General features: G+C 45.9%; 1 protein-coding gene, 1 long non-coding RNA gene and 1 other non-coding gene across 10 annotated transcripts in view; 1 reads left to right on the plus strand and 2 right to left on the minus strand.

The window, feature by feature from the left end:
- Positions 1-4,493: 4,493 nt before the first annotated feature.
- Positions 4,494-9,195, minus strand: LOC123578887. The gene is made up of 2 exons (XR_006702550.1): positions 8,795-9,195; positions 4,494-6,194 (listed from the first exon to the last, which is right to left on the minus strand). It is a non-coding gene; the product is annotated as an uncharacterized LOC123578887 (long non-coding RNA).
- On the minus strand, positions 6,294-6,364 carry LOC123582152. The gene has a single exon (XR_006704245.1). It is a non-coding gene; the product is annotated as a small nucleolar RNA SNORD123 (small nucleolar RNA).
- A 30-nt stretch (positions 9,196-9,225) lies between the features above and the next one.
- SEMA5A (semaphorin 5A) overlaps positions 9,226-17,349 on the plus strand; it is a 484,035-nt gene continuing 475,911 nt past the window's right edge. For 3 of the 8 annotated variants that reach the window (XM_045442320.1, XM_045442252.1, XM_045442311.1), the window contains exon 1: positions 9,257-10,017. The gene's annotated coding sequence lies outside the window, so the exon portion shown is untranslated. Of the gene's footprint in view, positions 10,018-17,349 lie in introns of all 8 variants that reach the window. The other 5 variants (XM_045442243.1, XM_045442302.1, XM_045442261.1 and 2 more) reach the window with 3 other exon arrangements.

Raw genomic sequence — 17,349 nt, forward strand, 5'->3', positions numbered from 1 at the left:
AAAACATATTCTGTCTGCCATCTTTTGTCATTTGTATGCACGGAAATTTCTGCCAGCTATGGCTTGCGCTTAAGTTGTATTTCATCACATGGAAGTTCTAAACTTTAATGTTGTTTGCCATATTGATTTTTTTTCGTTTCTGCGTGGCTGTTCTTTGTATCTTATTTTGAGAACTGCTTCCCCACCCAGAGGTCATACAGATAGCTTCTTATACATTTTCCTAAATGTTTTAATGTTTTGTTTCTCGTGTTGGCTTTAATCTACTTTGAAGTTATTTCTGTAAATGGCTTAAGGTGGGTATCTGATTCGGTGTTTTTACATCACGGTCCTCAACTGTCTTAGACTCATTTATTGAGTTGCACCTCTCCCCAGTGGGCCCCTTTGTAACATATCAAAGATAGCATATAGGTGGGTCTGTTCATGGGCCCTCTGTTACATTGCTCACTTTGTCCCCATGCCAATATCTCAGTGCCTCAATTTCTGTAGCTTTATGAACAATATTGATTACCTTCCTTGTTCATTTTCTGCAGAAATTATTTTTTTAAGTTTATTTATTTTAAAATTTATTTTTTTTTTTTTAAACATTTTTTTTTTCCACGTTTTTATTTATTTTTGGGACAGAGAGAGACAGAGCATGAATGGGGGAGGGGCAGAGAGAGAGGGAGACACAGAATCGGAAACAGGCTCCAGGCTCTGAGCCATCAGCCCAGAGCCCGACGCGGGGCTCGAACTCACGGACCGCGAGATCGTGACCTGGCTGAAGTCGGACGCTTAACCGACTGCGCCACCCAGGCGCCCCAATTTTAAAATTTATTTTGAGAGAGAAAGAGAGGGAGAGAGAGAGAGAGGGAGAGAACAGAAGGAGAGGGAGAGAGAGAGGGAGAGAGAGAACACATAGGAGAGGGGAAGGGGCAGAGAGAGAGGGAGAGAGAGAATCCCAAGCAGACTCTGTGCTGCCAGTGCAAAGCCCGATGTGGGGCTCGAACTCACGAACCATGAGATCATGACCTGAGCTGATATCAAGAGTTGGACACTTAACTGATTGAGCCACCCTGGTACCCCTGCAGAAATTCTTTAATCACTCTTAGACATTTGACTTTGCTCTGCTTACCACTGTGAGGGTCTACTTAAGTTCCATGTAGTTAGTTGAAATTTTGATTGGATCTCCATTGTATTTATGGATGAATTTGGGGAGCGTGGATATTTCTGAATGAATAGTTCATATTCAAGACATTATAAATACTGAATCACTCCACACAGATATGGGATAGCATCAATTTATTTTGATAATTTTGAAGATCTTATTTTTTTCTTTAAGATATTTAAACTTAGTTTTATAGGTTTTCCACAGAGGTCCAACATACCTCTTGCCAAAATTACTTAGGTAACATACCGATTTTTTTTTGTTAATGTTAATTTTTCTATATTATATTTTCTTATCTTGGCTTCTGGTTTATGGGAGCCAAATGGATTTATATATTGAGATTTTTTTGTAGCAAATTTGCAGACTTTCTCTCTATTCTAATTACTTATCTGTAGATGTTCTTAAGTGGCTTCGCTGGAGACAATTCTATTGTTTGAAATTAAGTTTGTTTCTTCCTTTACAATCATGGTTTCAGTGTCACATGGAAGGATAGAAATGTGCTTGCTTGTCTTGGATTTCTTTTCAACTGAACGTCTCCAACTTCTCATGATTAAATGTCAAGTTTTTTGTGGATTCTGTTTTTGAAAGATAGTCTATCAAATTGGGCAACTTCCTTCGTATTACTAATCCAAAAGCCAAGAAGTATTTCTTAAATGACAAATGTACATTGAATTTCCTAGAAGTACATTAAGTAGCTATTGAAATGATCATATGGTTTTTCTTCTTAATTCTGAAGAGGTGATTTATATTGATATATTTTCTAATGATAAAACATCCTTGAATTGGGGGGAGTTTGGCCTATCATTTTTCCATGCACTGGAATAACTTTTACAAAATAGGGATTAATTGTGCCTTGAATACTTGGTAGAATCTTCCTAGAAAATCATCCATCTTGTTTATTTTACTTGCTGTTTGCTTTCTGACTCAGTTTCTTTACTGGTGAAAAATGTATTTGGATTTTCACTTTTTTAGTTTCCTAAAGCTAAATTTCTAGTGAATTATGTACCTTGCCAGATGTTTGCTTATTTTATTGGTATTTTATTATTTTTTAAACAGCTTAGTTTTGCTGTCTTGTAACTTTGTAGTTTATCTTATTAATATGTGATATTAATAACTATGTTCTTTCCCTTGTTTTGTTCCTAATGAGTTGGGCATTTGTCTTGTTAATTTCAGCACTTTTTTCCTAATACAAGTGCTCAAGGCTAAATTTCTCTGTAAATACTACTTTAGCTACATTATGTAAGTTTTAAATGTTCCATTTTCATACAACATACGAATTTTCCTGACTTCCATTACCATTTCTTTGTCACACATGCTACTGGCAATGTGGCTTACAACTGACAAATGTAAGTTTTCTCAATTATTTTTAAATTATTAATTTGTAACCTAATCGCATGATGCAGATTATTCAAAATTCACCGAGGCTTGCTTTGTGGCCCCAGACTTGCTTAAGTTTTGTAAATCTTGCCTGAGTATTTAGTACTTCTATTAGAATAATTTTGCTAATTGCTTTTTTTAGGATATCTAAATTCATACTATTTTTCCCCTTGGATTTATCAATTAGTGGCAGGAATGTGCTTCATCATATATGTGTGTGTGTGTATATATATATATATGTGTGTGTGTGTGTGTGTGTGTGTGTGTGTGTGTGTGGTGTGTGTGTGTATGTTTTATTGTTTTATCGTTTTGTTTTTGTTAAAGTTTATTTATTCTGAGAGAGACAGACAGAGGGGGAGAGAGAAAGGGCGAGAATCCCAAGCAGGCTCTGCACTGTCAGCACAGACCTTATGTGGGCTTGATCTCATAAACCTGGGAGATCATGACATGAGCTGAAGTAGAGTCAGGTGCTTAACTGACTGAGCTACCCAGGTGTCCCTACCTTTTATATTTTGAAGCCATTTTGTTAGTTGCATACATATTTGTATTTCCTAATGAGCTGAATTTTTTTCAATGGTGAATATTTTTACTGAAAAAGAATTTTGTTTTAGAATCCAGTTTTCTGATATTGGGATTTGTAAACTAGTTTTATTGTGACTGATATTTGCCTGATGTATTTTTCCCATCGTATTTCTCTGCATTCTGCTATAATGCAATGGTTACGAGGTTACCAATTTCTACTAGTTCTTTCCACTCTGCAATTTTTTTTTCCATTTCTGTCTTCCTTCTCTTTCCAGCCTTTTACTGGATTGATCAAATTCCCTTATTTCATCTTTTTGCCTCTCTACTGTTTAATAAGATTGTACCCATTGCTGTTCTTCTGCAATTACTATTACTCTCCCTGGCATTTTAACAAGTGTGTTTGAGTTAAATTCTAAAGTTAATATTTCCACTCTTCCCTGGATCTCACTCTCTTCCCCTGAATGACCCCGTTTCTCGTTAAGTCACTAATCATCCTTTAAATGTCAGCTCAAATGCCATTTTGTTGATGATGCTTGTCCTGAAAGGACAGGGATCTTCTCGGTTTCTCTCTATTCTGTTCCTAATGTGCAGCCATATGCTGGGCACATGCTATGCAACAATCCTGGTTGAAAGAGGGAAAGCAAAGAATGAGGGCGGGGAGGAGGGAAGACAGCAGGGACCTGATAAATCCAGAACAGAAACAATGCTGGATAGACAAAAGGGAAAGTTATTTCTTTCTCATGTTATGGTTTGGAGCTAGGCTATTCTAGGTGGACATGGGGGTTCCATAGGGTCACCAGGCATTTAGGCTCTATTTTTTAGCTCTACTATCTTTGTCTCATGGTTTGTATCATCAAGGTTACCTTACAGTCCAGGATGGTGGCTGGAACTTCAGCTACCACAATCAAGTTCCAGGCAGAAATCCCCATGGAGAGGGAAAGGCACGAAAAATCATGGTGTTCATCGTTGGCCCCTTTTATGAAGCTGTACTTGGAGTTGCACCCACTTACATCTTATTTGTCACAGCTAAGTTCCATGGTCTCACCTAGCTTCAGGAATTTCTTTTTTAAGCTGGGCAGATTGCAATTCAAATAAAATCAAGGAAGTCTGTGTTATTAAGGACCATTTGGATTGCTGTTTAAAGATGGTCACTGAAGTGTACGCTATAGACTGAGAGCCACAGGGAGACCAGTATGAGGTGGTGGGATTCAGGGTGAGAGAAGTTGACATTCTGAATTAAGGCGACAGCAATAGGAATGAAAGGAAGGGTCTGTAATGAAACTTGACAGATGGGCAACAGGACCCTTGACAGCTCGTCTTCCCACTGATTTGCTACAGGATTCAGGAGACACTTTGCCCATTGGTTCAATTTCTCTTAGTAGATACTCTTTTCATTGAACTCAAGGTCATTATGAGTTAATCTCCTCGTTGAATGATGGAATAAAGAGGCAGACCAATTTGTATTTTATTCCTAAATCTATGTAGGACTAACATCATTTTTGAAAATATATTTCCAAAGGGACTTAGTTCCCCCCAAAGCTCTATTTCCAAAGACAGAGGAATAAAAAGAACATGGATTCCAGCATAGCAATTATTTGCTTGTAGATACGAGATACATACAAGGCCCAATGTCAGAAAATACCACTTAGGAAACCATACGGATGCTTATTTCCATGCCATAAACCATCTGTATTTCCTCTAGGTATTCCAAAAATCTTTTAAACCTAGCTTTTTCCTTCTCCCCATACTATACTTATTATAAAAAAAAATGACTTCAGGTGTTTTGAGCATGGATATTTTTTACTTTTTCTTTTTTTTTTTTTTTTTTTACGGAAATTGGGTTGGTAGAAATTCAACCATAAAGAAAAGGCAAAAATACTTGCAGATCTCTAATCTACTTTGGTCCTCTGGATACACAGAAGTAAAAGCAAGTTTTACTAAAGTAAAACTAAAGTAAAATGCAGTGTCTTTTGTTACCAGGCCCTTCCTGGAAGCAAGATGAATTACTAAACTTTTCTGAGTGAAAACGAAGTGAGCACCTCTCGTCGAATGTAGCCTCGGGCTGTTGTATCCTTCAGTTTTTGCAGTGGCTCTTAGCAGGCGGGCTTTAAGTAGGCTGCCTCCCTGAATGTAGCCATGAGGCGTTTTTCACCTGCGGAATTAATTCCAGGGCGTTCCCAGATAAGAACTCACCCGGGTCGTGTGAAGGTCAAGCTGTGCTGGGTCAACCTCCACCGCCCAGGTGCCAGGGGCAAAGCATGTTTCTCTGACCAGACAAGGGAAGCTCGAGGCAGGCTCTGGATGGACTTGGGTGGAAACTTAGAGAAATGGAGAGGATGAGTGTCCAGGGCGCAGACTGGCAGAGGGCTGAGAGCAGGTGCCCACAGAGAGGATCCAGTCCTTCTGTGTAAGGTCCAGGCACCTTGTACGGTGCCCACGTGTGCTCCTTCTCACATGTGCCAGACATATTTTCTTTCTATTGCGTCCTGGTTTCCGGGCTGCTGTTTTTGAATAAAACTGGTCTGCTTACAGGGGAGCGGGCTGCTACATAAAGGGCGGTGGTGAGCCTTTCTTGGGTAAAAGAACCCTAAAGAGTTTCTGGTAAAGCTCCAGGGACTTGAGTAGGGGCTGAGGGCACCCTAAGCTCTGCCGACCCGGAGATGCCTCACCTCTCAAAACTTAAGTCTGCATCACCTGTAGCCATAATCATGGGTCTTGACATACACGAACAACAAAGAGCACTAGGCAATCCTAGCGTGGCATAAAATGGCCTATCTTTTCACCAAAATGTGGCCATCTGCAAACAAAGAAACACTGATGGGGCTGATCAGATGATCCAGCAGTTCAAGGAATCCTTAAAAGCCATGGATCTAAAAGAAAGAAGACCGGGGTGCAAGAACACTGTGGTTGAGGACTGTGATATGTTGTCCCTGGCTCCTCTGTAGGAAAAGCCAGTGACGATGCAGACGCCTGGAGACCACGATTTCTGGACGGAGGTTTTTCATGACATTCATACTACCTCATCGCGGCGTAAAGATCACAAATATCCAGGTTCCCCTTTGAGGGCGTTCCTGACCTACGGCCCCATCTTCGCCTCTTCGGGGTGGCGATCTGGGCTCCGCTCCACAGAGGAGGCAGGGCAGCGACGTGGCTGGAATTCAGTCGGAAGGGAGAGACACAAAGAGGAGACAACACTGGTTACTTATTTCCGAGACGTAAGAGATCCCCCACATCTCCACACAGAAATTAAGGTGAATCAGGAAATGGATGGCGTTTTTCAAGTCACATGAAATCAGCGCCCCACGGTTCATCATTTTCACCAAGGGTTGGGCTAGGTTTCTCATATTCATATATATATATATATATATATATATATTTTTTTTTTTTTTGCATTATGTGCATGGCTCATCAAAATCAGTCCAAGGAGAGCTCTCATTTTATCCTGAAAAGAAGAGAACTAAACAGTTTTGTTTTGAAATTATCACCTCTAGCTTTACGGTGTGATGAGAAGCAGCTTCATGTAGGTAGTTCTTCAATGAGGAATGACTTCTCAAAGAAAGAAAAAAAAACCTCAGAAATTTCATTTGGAAAAAGGAAACCTCTGTGGATTCTTTAAAATAATTTTCTTTGTGAAGAGCCTACTTCTGGAGCGCCTGGGTGGCTCAGTCGGTTGAGCGTCCGGCTCTTGGTTTCTGCCCTGGTCATGATCTCACCGTTCATGAGTTTGGAGTTCATGAGTGTGGAGCCTGCTTGGAATTCTTCCTCTCTCCCTCTCTCTCTTCCCCTCCTCTGCTCTGTCTCAAAATAAACTTAAAAAAAAAACAACAAAAAAAAGAGCCTACCTGTGTGCTGGGCCCCCGGCGAGGGTCTCACTTTCATCGCCTCCTATCTCCTTCGTGCCAACAGAGGACACACTTACCAGCAGGTTGGTTTAAGCTCCAGATGAAAAGACTAGCTCAGAGAAGTAAAGGAGCTTTCCCCAGGTAACAAGGTGAAATCACCAGCAGTGTGGGTCCATTTCACTTTAAACTAAGGATGCACTATCTCATTCTTATTATTAATTTGCTTGCAATTCGTTATCATGAAATATACATATTCTAACTGCTTCCTTATAGCCCATACATTGTATATAAAATCGACTCCCGCCCCACATACACATAAAGTTACATATTAAACATGATGCTATGATCCCTCCTGGGGTATGGCGTAGAAAGCTATTTTCTTCCCAGCGCTTAACTCTCTACATGCCAAGCATTTTTTTTTTTTAAAGTGTGCATGCCTTTAACTGTAATGATGTTGAGGCGCACTGGCAAGGATTAGCTAAACACATGGGTCCTCATTTCTGCCTCCCTTTTTCCTGATGGCTGGGGCTCTACAGGTCCCCTCACTCACTCAAAGGCTGCAAGGTCAGGCGTAAGGTAGTGTCGTCCCTCCGTTTCCGCCAGCTCCCCAGGAGCAGAACAGCCAGGCTAGACCTTGCCCAGCCTCCTCCCAGGGAGGGCTCCAAGGCCCTTGTGCCACGTAGGCAGAAGAATCAATGGGAATGTTAGGAAGGAGCACGTGTCCTGCGTGCCAGGCCCAGAAGGAAGTGTTAAGCTTTCCATGAAGTCTCCAGGAGCCAGGCAGCTGCCCTGCACCAGGCCGAGTGCCCCCAGCACAACTCAGGAAACAATCCTTCTTCAAAGCGGCCCTCCAACACTGACATTTCCTCTGGATGTCTTACAGGAAATCCGAGTGAGCCCTTGAGTACCCACAGTGAGAGAGAGAGACACTGGAGATCTGGGGCTGGGTTGAGCTTCCACGGAAACCTTCAGAACTGCTTTTATGAAAAGCGATTCAGAATTATCTTTTATATAAAAAATATTTCTAGACTATAAAGACAAATCAATGTCACTTTGTATTTATTTCTCTTGTCCTCCTCTTGGGTCTGCGTGGCTACTGCGTGAGCCAGGACGCCTCACAGCCAGGGATGTGTTCTTTGTTTTAGAGATGAGCTCACTGGCACAGTTAGGGCACACCGGGCCCTTCCGCCTCAGACAAATCCCAAGAACCAGACCCTGTAGCGGTTGTGTGAATGTGGGCCATAGGGGCATCCTATGTCACTGCAGAGGGGACAGCGGTGGGAGCATTCATGAACTTCCTGATGCAAGGGAAACTTCCAAGCCACCTTCTGAGGCATCTGAGGCCGGAGATCTGGATAAACAGGGCCCAGAGATACCGTTCCCCACCCCCATCCAGAGGGAAGAGTGACCCCCGACCCCTCTGGGTTCCAAACTGAAGTTTTGCAACAAAGTATCAAATTCTAGGCGTTTTGAAAAGTACTATGCTTTCCAGTCAGGAATCTTTTCACTTTTACACTCGTTCCACAGGCCGAAAGATCCGACAAAAGTGCAACAAGTAACATTTGGTCCAGAATTGGACAGGTTGACTTTATCCATCCGAGGCTTTCTTTTCCGTGTGGCTCCCTGGGGACCCCCCGACTTGCCTCCCTTGGGTGGTCGGATTTGTTCATTTCTCTAACTTCATTCCACTGAAGTTCAGCCAAACTAGCCGGGAGGTGCACCCTAAAATAGCTCCTCCAAGAACCCGAAGCAACCGTCTGTCTTTTAGGAGTTTCCAGCTCAGAGCACACATGTGGATGTCACACAAAACGAACAAAATCACAAACTCGGAGTCCCGGAGGCCCAGGCCGCCCCTGCCCACCCGCCCCCCCCCCCCACGGCCAGATTCGGCGGGGGGACGCGCACGTACCTGGAGATAAGGCCGGCAGGGTGGGCGCGCCACGTCTCGGGTCTCGGCCCGCGAGGTCTCCCGCCCTTTATACCTCCTCCCCCCCACCCCCCCTCCCCTGCCTCCAGGAGCCACGTCTGAGAGGCCGGATGGGGGGGGCGGGGGAGCCACGGAAGGTCTCTGCGAGGCAGGGGAAAGGGAGTCACCGAAAAGTCAACGCTCGGGCGCACTCGCACCAGGGAGGAAGGAGTGGGGCCGCTGGGGTGCAGGGGGCAAGCGGGCGAGGAGGGGGTCCCGTCCCGGGAAGGGCAGCGGCGGGGGCGGGGCCCGGGGAGGTCAGGCGCGGGGTGGTGCGCTCGGGTTTCACCCGCGCGGGGAGGGGAGGAGGAGGCGCGGCGGCGGGGGCGGGGCCGGGGCGGGGCGGGGGGCGGGGCGAGGCGGCCCCGAGCTCCCGCCCCGAGCTCCCCGCCCGCGCGCCCCGCGCCTCTCTACTCGCCGGGAAGGCGGCGCCGGCGGCGGCTGCTCTCGCTGAGCCCGCTCCCGCGCAGCGTCCTCCCGCCGCGGGTGGGCTCCGCAGCCCCCTGCCGGCCGCGGCCCTCGCCTGGCGGCGGCTCCCACCCTCCGCAGGCGCGGCCCGGCCCGTGTGGCCCTTCCCGGGGGGCTCCCCTCTCCGACCCGTGGCTGCCTGGCAGAGCTGGCTCCGGCACCCAACTTTGCCTTTCCTGGTCCGTCGCCCCCGCTGAGCACGAACCTGCTCACCCCCGGCCCGGCTGCGCGCCCGGGAACCGTGCGCCCGGCGCTCAAACCGACGCCCCCAGCCCGGAGCGCAGCGAGCGGCGGGTGGGTTTGGGCAAGTGGTAACGGGGCTGAGGCGGCCGCTGCCTCGACTTCCCTCGCCGGGCACCGAAGAGGACCCTCAGAGCTGCTCGGGGCCCCAGGCGCCGGATGACTGGCAGGAGGAACGCGCCTCGCACCTGGTGAGCGACCCCCGCCCCGTCCCCGCGTGGCCGTGGCCGCAGCCCCGACCGTGCAGCGTTGCTGGCCGCGACCCGGGGGCGGCAGTGGTCGGCGGGTGGGTCGTGTGGATCTCAGTTGGGGTCGGTCTGGCAGGCGCTGGGCGGGGGAGAGCCGGTGGCCGCACGCACGGAATTAGGACGACCATCCGTGCGGGGCACCCACACTTGGGCTAGTGCACGGGCTGGAAGTTTGTGTCCCTGTCTTTGCCGAGGTCGGAGCGCGTTGAGGTAAGGAGCGGAAGCGACGCGGCGGGCGATCTGGCGTTGGCGAGGCGGGACCCCTACCCACCACCTAGGGAAGGTGCGCAGTGGGGGGCTGAGCGCGCACCCGGCGCGCGTCCGGGCTCGCGTAGTCGGGGGGGATGCGCTGGGGTCCCGGGGGCTTGGGCTTCGCAGCCCCGCCGGCTGGGGCAGATTTTCCTGTTCGAGTTATGGGGGCTTTGCGGCGCGTGTGAGAGACCGGGAGGCCGTGGGACTTGGGCTCAACTCCGCCAAGCGCTTTGCTTAATGAGGGAGAATGAGGCTGGGGCTGCCGGGCCCGGGAGTGCCGGATGGTTTGCAGCGCCAGGCGAGTCCCTTTCCACGGGCATTTCTTCGCGGCTCCACGGTTTCGCATCCCCTGGCTCAGGATTTCGGAGCCGGAGGTACATCTGGGCCCCGGAGGGAACTGGTCCTCCAGAGATGTGCAGGGGAACCGTGGCCAAGGAGTGGACTGGGCTCCCTCCCCGCGGCGCCCAGTGCCCGGCCTAGCGCGGTCAGAGCCGGATTCCCGGGGCTTTGGCGGGAAGCGCGTCTACCTCCTCGCCCTTTTTCCTTGCTTTGTACCTGGATGCGGCGGCTCAGAGTTGGGATTTAACTTTCCTGCGCCTGCGGCGTCCCGGGGATTGCCGGCAGGGGGCGCTGAGAGCGAGCACTGGAAGAGGGAGACAAGATGCTGAGAGCAGGTACTCTGGGTGAGTGGGTGGGGGTCCTAGTCAACAAACAAGGGGACTAGGCAGATCTTGGGAGTGGAGGGTGGGGGGAGCTGATCCTTCAACCAGAGGGAGCTGTCAGCCTTGCAAGAGAAGCGACAGGAAAGGTGGTTGCCAAACACAAGTCTAGAGAAAGGTTCCTTCCAGAGACAAACATATCCCTGCAAACTCTTCTGTCTATGCGTCTGGCTTCGTCCTTGGGATTATTTACTCAAAGAAAAATAAATAAGTAAATAATAATAATAATAATAATGTGTTGTCAGTATGTTTAGTACTGACAAGGTTCTGTTCCTCTGGAGGATGTTAGTTAAAATGCCAGGAGTTATGCATGGTTGTGGCATCTTGCTTTCAAGAAAAGCAATCGTAGGTCACAGTTAGCTTATCGAGAAGAGCTCTGTCATAAAGGCCAAGTTTGGAAACAGCAGATATGTTTATTCATTCCACAGTTAGTCTTTCCTAAGTAGACACAGAAAGAAAAGAACATTCTTTACTAGGCAAGACTTGTCACATGTAATTAGGATTAAGTTAATTGCTAATTGTGCCAATTTTATAGTTGAAGAGGGGTTGATGTGTATCATGCACCCCTTTGAGTGACCAGTTCCCAGTTTCAGTCCAGGGAGATAATCCCTGGAATGGTGTATCACCCAAATAGCTTTTCTGGTCTATGCCTGTGTTTGTATCGGAGGAAACATGGAATTTTTTTTTTTTTATCCCAACCATTTTTCATTTTGTTTAAAGAAAAAGCAGTCGGAAATGTAATTGTATGGGCCACTTGGAACACAGATTTCTTTTTCCTTGAGTTTCTTTCTTGTAAAAACCTTACCACAAAATAGAAGCTCATCCACGGTGTTGAAAGTTCACACTGATCATTTGTGCGCTCATGGAACCCAGGGGTGATGAACTGGTACCTGCTTTTACATGCTTTTAGTCTATGCATACTTTCCTTAATAGGGAGAAGATGGATGGTACTAATCATTTTGTGCCTTTTAGGAATTACACTAACTTATTTGGTTGTTTTAATGGCAAACAGCTGCGAGATCCCTGCTGGGAGCAAAGACTTTGGTCTCTTGGGTGGTAAAGCTTGTCTCTGTCCAAAAGCAGTTTCTGAGATGTTCAGAATTTGGTAAAAATAAACCTGCATTCTTCACTGCCGTTTCCTTTTAAAATTGTTTCTTCAGCATGTCCGGATAGAACGGAACATAGAAACATACAGTGCAATGGCTGTTAAAGTTGTCAGCTCTGGGGCCATAATGAATATATGCACATCAGAGTAAGCTTTCGCTTACGTTTTAGAGGGTTCACAAACCTTCTGAAGACCCATCCGTGGTTTTGCAGTAAGACCTCTTGCTTGAAAGTCACTGGAGACTCTTAATTCAGGGACAGATGTTAAAACTGAAAAACTTTTCTTTGTTGTACGCTAGCTCCTTGGGACTATGTTGAATGCTCTTGGTGTTGGAGAGAGCTGCTTAACTGAATCATTGCATAATTTTTATTAGCTTGATAAGTATTTTGAATGACTCCAACGTTGGTCTTTCTTTTGGGTTACAAGGTCATTGAGATGAAGGCTTTGGTTGTGATAAACATACAGGAAAGTGGGAGTGGGTGAAAAAGAACTTTGCTGAATGGCCAGCCAAAGGTATAAAAGGCAGTCCATCACCTAAGCAAGTAATTATGAACTCTAGAAATAACTGAGATAAGAACATAATCTCAGAAGGTTTGCATTGCCAATCATACAGTTTGCAAGATAGAACAAATTAGTTTAGAATATGTCTGAGTCTAGGAAGGCACTTCTGTAGTAGAATTTATGTACAAGTGTTTGAGAAAAGTAGTCCTGCATCCTGCAGTAAATCCTCTATAATTCTTGATTCTAAAATTATACCCAAGTTGTATTAAAAATGCTTCTGAAATTGTTGCTATAGTTACTTAGACCAATTGCTTAGGGTATAATTATAACACCAAGGTGACAAATTTTTATGTTTAGTGTTAAATAATTTTTAAAATGTAAATTACAGCATCTAACAAATTGAGTTCTGCCCAAGTGCAAAGTGTGTCGTGTGGAACCTTGTACATTTCTGCCCACCTGCATCTATTTGCAAATTTATGCAGAGAAAGTGAACTATTTTCTTGAGTCCTGAGATGAGTATATGTAAGTGCTTTGAGTTGTTTCTCCTACTTTGTGTATTGTTGTTGACAACACAGACATTTTCACATATGTTTCCCAGCAACCTTTTAAAACTGAGACGCAGAAGCTTTGTCGAAAATTACCAGTTTTTATCACCCTGCTTGCTGCCTTGTAGAAATGATCTGCTGTAGATAGGGGGCAATCTGCTGTCTCTAATCCCTGCACCAAGTGGTAGCATCATCATGGTAAATTCGACAGGTGAGGAGTAGCTCGTAGGGAAGCAGTTTGAAGAAGCGGCTTTTGGTATGCTTGATAAATATATTGATATTATTTCTTTGATGAATTTGCTAGGTATTGGTTATCTGGATATATGAAATCGAATCCTAACAGCAAGACGAAGAAAAAAAGAATTAAAGTGAGCTAGCATATACACAAACTTTTCACTTTCAACGAGCCTACCTAAAATTTGTTTTGATTTGGAATTTAAGGCAAACGGAGTAAAGCAAGCAAAAATTTGATCCAAGAGAAGATGGAGCATAAGTAATTTACTGTAATGTACTAGTATCGACACAATTGATCTTTGCCATCTACAGGTTGTGGAGCTAAGGAAACCTGTCTCTGGATTTCAGTGTTTTGAATCCAGGCGGCTTCAAAGACAAGTTGTATTTCACCTGGGGCATGACATTTACAATAGGATAACCCAACAGTGGGCTCAAGAAAACAATTTTTTTTTTTTTGAAAGGAATTGCTGCTTTCTTTTTCTTTTCCCTCTGTTGTTGTTTTCTTTCTTTCTTTCTTTCTTTCTTTCTTTCTTTCCTTTCTTTCTTTCTTTCTTTCTTTCTTTCTTTCTTTCTTTCTTTCTTTCTTTCTTTCTTTCTTTTTTGTTCAAGATAAATGGTTGCCTGGTAAGAGCAAAGATGGACATACTTTATGTCTCTCTCCTGAGTTTTAAAATATATTGGCAGAGTACTGTTACATTTGGAAAAAGTAAAGTCATTCCCCTCTTTGCTCTCTTTTCTCCCCCACGTGTGCTAGAATTGGTTTCCTGATGAATATTGAAAAGCACCGTATTCTGAAAGAGGATAAATTTTTCTGGGGGTGAATATCTTTTATTTCTGGAAGGCCGTGAACCCACTAATCTTTTATCTTCCCGTCTTTCATTCCTTACTAGTCACTGTATCTCTAGGATTGGCCATCCTGTGCTTCTGTGGGATGATGAGAAAGTATCTGTTGGAACAGTTGTATGTTATGTTGCATTTTTATGTACATTTGTGAGTAGATCACATTACTGCAATGGGTAATTCAATTACAGATATGTATGATAAATAACCAGGAGAATGACGGTATCAGAAGCCAGCTCTCCTGGAGCAATGATACTGTATTTGCTGAGATGTGAAATTAAATAAGTTCTAGGCAAGTGACAATCAGGACTGAGCAAGGACAAATTGTTCACGGGAAATAGAGCCTCTTTCAATCAGTTCAAATTCACCCAACAGTTGACAACGATTTATGATGTGCCTATGCAAAGAAAAGCAGAGTCAAAAAAAGCAGTGAGAGAAATTCTGCTACACGGTTTCTGTTGAGTTGTCTGCAGAATCATCAAATGGCTACTGCTTGGCTTAAACTTCCTGGAAGCAATGCATTCCTCCCAGACTGGCTCTAGATAAAGTTCCTCACAAAGAACTTCCCTTTCTGTAACAAAACTGGAGATGGGGCACATCTGGGAGAGGGCTTCCGAAGCCACCAAGGATGCAGCTGCCGGCTGCCAGGACCGCACTAGCATTCTGCTGAAAGAACGCATCGGATGCCAGGGACCAGGGGGGATTGGACGTCCTGCAATCACATGGATTTTAGAATCGCAACTGGGTTCTGGGATTCCTTTTACGGGACCGAGATTTAGACCGGCTGTAAAACTCGACCGGTTATAAAGCTGACAACAGTGTTTGTAACTGGTGGTACAAAGCAAAGATAATTGCTCTGGATATTAAACTCCCTTGGGCCAGCAGATGTGGTAGTTAAGCCATTGTTAATGTCCGTTGACATACAGCATGAGCTGAATAACGGATTTGCTTCTGAGCTGTCTGCCGTGTAAATTCCTGTGTGTCGTAACTGTGGACCTGACTTTAAGAAAGTTCTAGGGCAGCTGGGGAGAATAATTACTAGAAGCCCACGGTTTAATAGAGCTGCTTGCCTAATCGGGCAGGGCAGTTGGGAGAGGCGTCAGCCTTAGAGGGAGCACTCGCTGGCACTGGAGGAGTCCCAAGGGGACAGGCCCGCCTGCTGGTGCTGGAGACGGGTCTGCGGTGGTGCCCCCGGATTCCAGGCCAGAGCGGGCAGCTGGAGGGGGTGGTGTGGACAGCAGCAGTTGATGGTGGTGAAATCGTCCCTGTCTGACTCGGACGGTGATAGAGGCCCTGTTGAGGTCCCTGTGCAGAGTCGGCCAGTGGAGTATGTGGAGGGACTTGGAGATGGCCAAGCCTCCGTGCTGGGTCTGGGTCAGAATCCCACCTCTGCGTCGTGTTCTCGGAGCCTTACAGAAACAGGCGCTCCAGACGATGAAGGGGAGGAGGAGACCGGAAGCGTGCTTGGGCATCTCTGCAAGCATGGCGAGGGTGTTTGGTAACCAAGGTGGAGCCTCAGGAATGGTAACACGAGACACACTAGAACTAAGTTATGACTCAGAGGACAGGTCAAGGGAACAAGTCCTTGAATTTGCCTGCAGTGGTAGAACCAAGAAAGCTGGGCTCCTGCCTGCTGAGTGTGGGTCCAGGGCTGGTCAGACTGCGGCTGCTGAAGTGCAGGATGGGGTCCTTGGACCCGGGACCTAAGGGGGCACTGGATGGTCTCAGCTGGAGGAGAGATGGGCACCTGGGACTGAGAAGTTTGACTTGGCAATTAGCATGAAGATACTTTATGTGTTTGAAGACATCTGTGTTAAAACATAAGAAATGGAAATTCAAAGATGTTGTTTACTTACTTAAAATAGCACTCCCAGGATGCCTCGGTGGCTCATTCCGTTAAGCATTTTGGACTTTGGCTCAGGTCATGATTTCACGGTGCGTGAGTTCGAGGTTCGAGTCCTGCATTGGGCTCTGTGCTGACAGCTCAGAGCCCGGAGCCTCTTTCAGATTCTGTGTTTCTGTCTGTCTCTGCCCCACCCCTGCTTGTGTTCTGTCTCTCTCAAAAATAAATAAACATTAAAAAAAAAAAATAGCACCCCCCCCCCCCAATTCCAGGAAACACGGAATCCTCGTTACATATCTTCATGCATTATAGAGAATTCAGGAATTCTAGACTAAGTTTAGAAATATGGCAGGCTTTCTTATTTCTGAGAATAGGCCAATAAGCCTGGTCACTTAGTTGGATTTATAGATTTAATAAGCCAAAACAAATGAGTGGGTAAACGAAATGTGGTATAGCCATCCAATGGACTACTATTCAGCAGTAACATGAATGGATTCTTGATATATGCTGTACTGTGTGTGAACTTCAAAACATTATGCTTAGTGAAAGAGGCCAGTCACAGAAGACCACATATCCTATGATTCAGTTTGTATGAAATGTCTAGAAAATGCAAGCCTGTAAAGACCGAATGCAGATTAGTGGTTGCCTGGGGCCGGGAATGGGGATCTGGGAGGGCCTGACCATGGGCAGGCCGGTCTTTTGGGGATGATGGAAATGTTCTAAAATGGGATTGTGGAGAGTCCTACAACCCTACCCTGTACATTTACTAAAACCCATTGAATTGTACACTTACAAGGAGTACATTTTGTAGTATGTAACTTATATCTCAATAAAAGTTGTTTAAAAAGAAAAAAAGGAACTGTGACATAATCTCTACTATTTGAGTGCCTTAAACTGCGATTGGCCCAGGGCGCCTTGGGTGGCTCAGTCGGCTGAGCATCCGACTTCGGCTCAGGTCATGATCTCGTGGTCTGTGAGTTCGAGCCCCACGTTGGGCTCTGTGCTGACAGCTCAGAGCCTGGAGCCTGCTTGGGATTCTGTGTCTCCCTCTCTCTCTCTCTGCCCCTCCCCCGCTCATGCTCTGTCTCTGTCTCAAAAATAAAATAAACATTACAAAAAAAATTAAACTGCCATCGGCCCAAACAAATCCTGCCGTTTAGTGGCAGTCCTATTCTGTGTTTCCCTGAGTTTCACAAAGTCTGGTGCCGATGCTGGAGGATGCTGAGGTGATGGGCATTTCTTTGACGCTGAGGCTCTTCCTGGGAAGTGTGTCTGCATTGTGACCTCTTTTATGCAAATGAGCAAACCCAGGTTGCTTTTGGATGAGACCACAGAACCGAATTAAATCACTCAATTCAACTAACCAGCCAGTCTAGCTCGTGGGTGTGTTTGGTGCCCTCTGTTCCCAGTCATGCGTTAGACTGGATTGTTCTTCTGTCCGTTTTATTATGTGGCATAGCTGGGGGTGGAGGGGAGGCAGTCTTTGGAAACACAGCATCTCCT

Source organism: Leopardus geoffroyi, chromosome A1 (genome assembly GCF_018350155.1).
Source record: "Leopardus geoffroyi isolate Oge1 chromosome A1, O.geoffroyi_Oge1_pat1.0, whole genome shotgun sequence".
NCBI classification, from domain to species: domain Eukaryota; kingdom Metazoa; phylum Chordata; class Mammalia; order Carnivora; family Felidae; genus Leopardus; species Leopardus geoffroyi.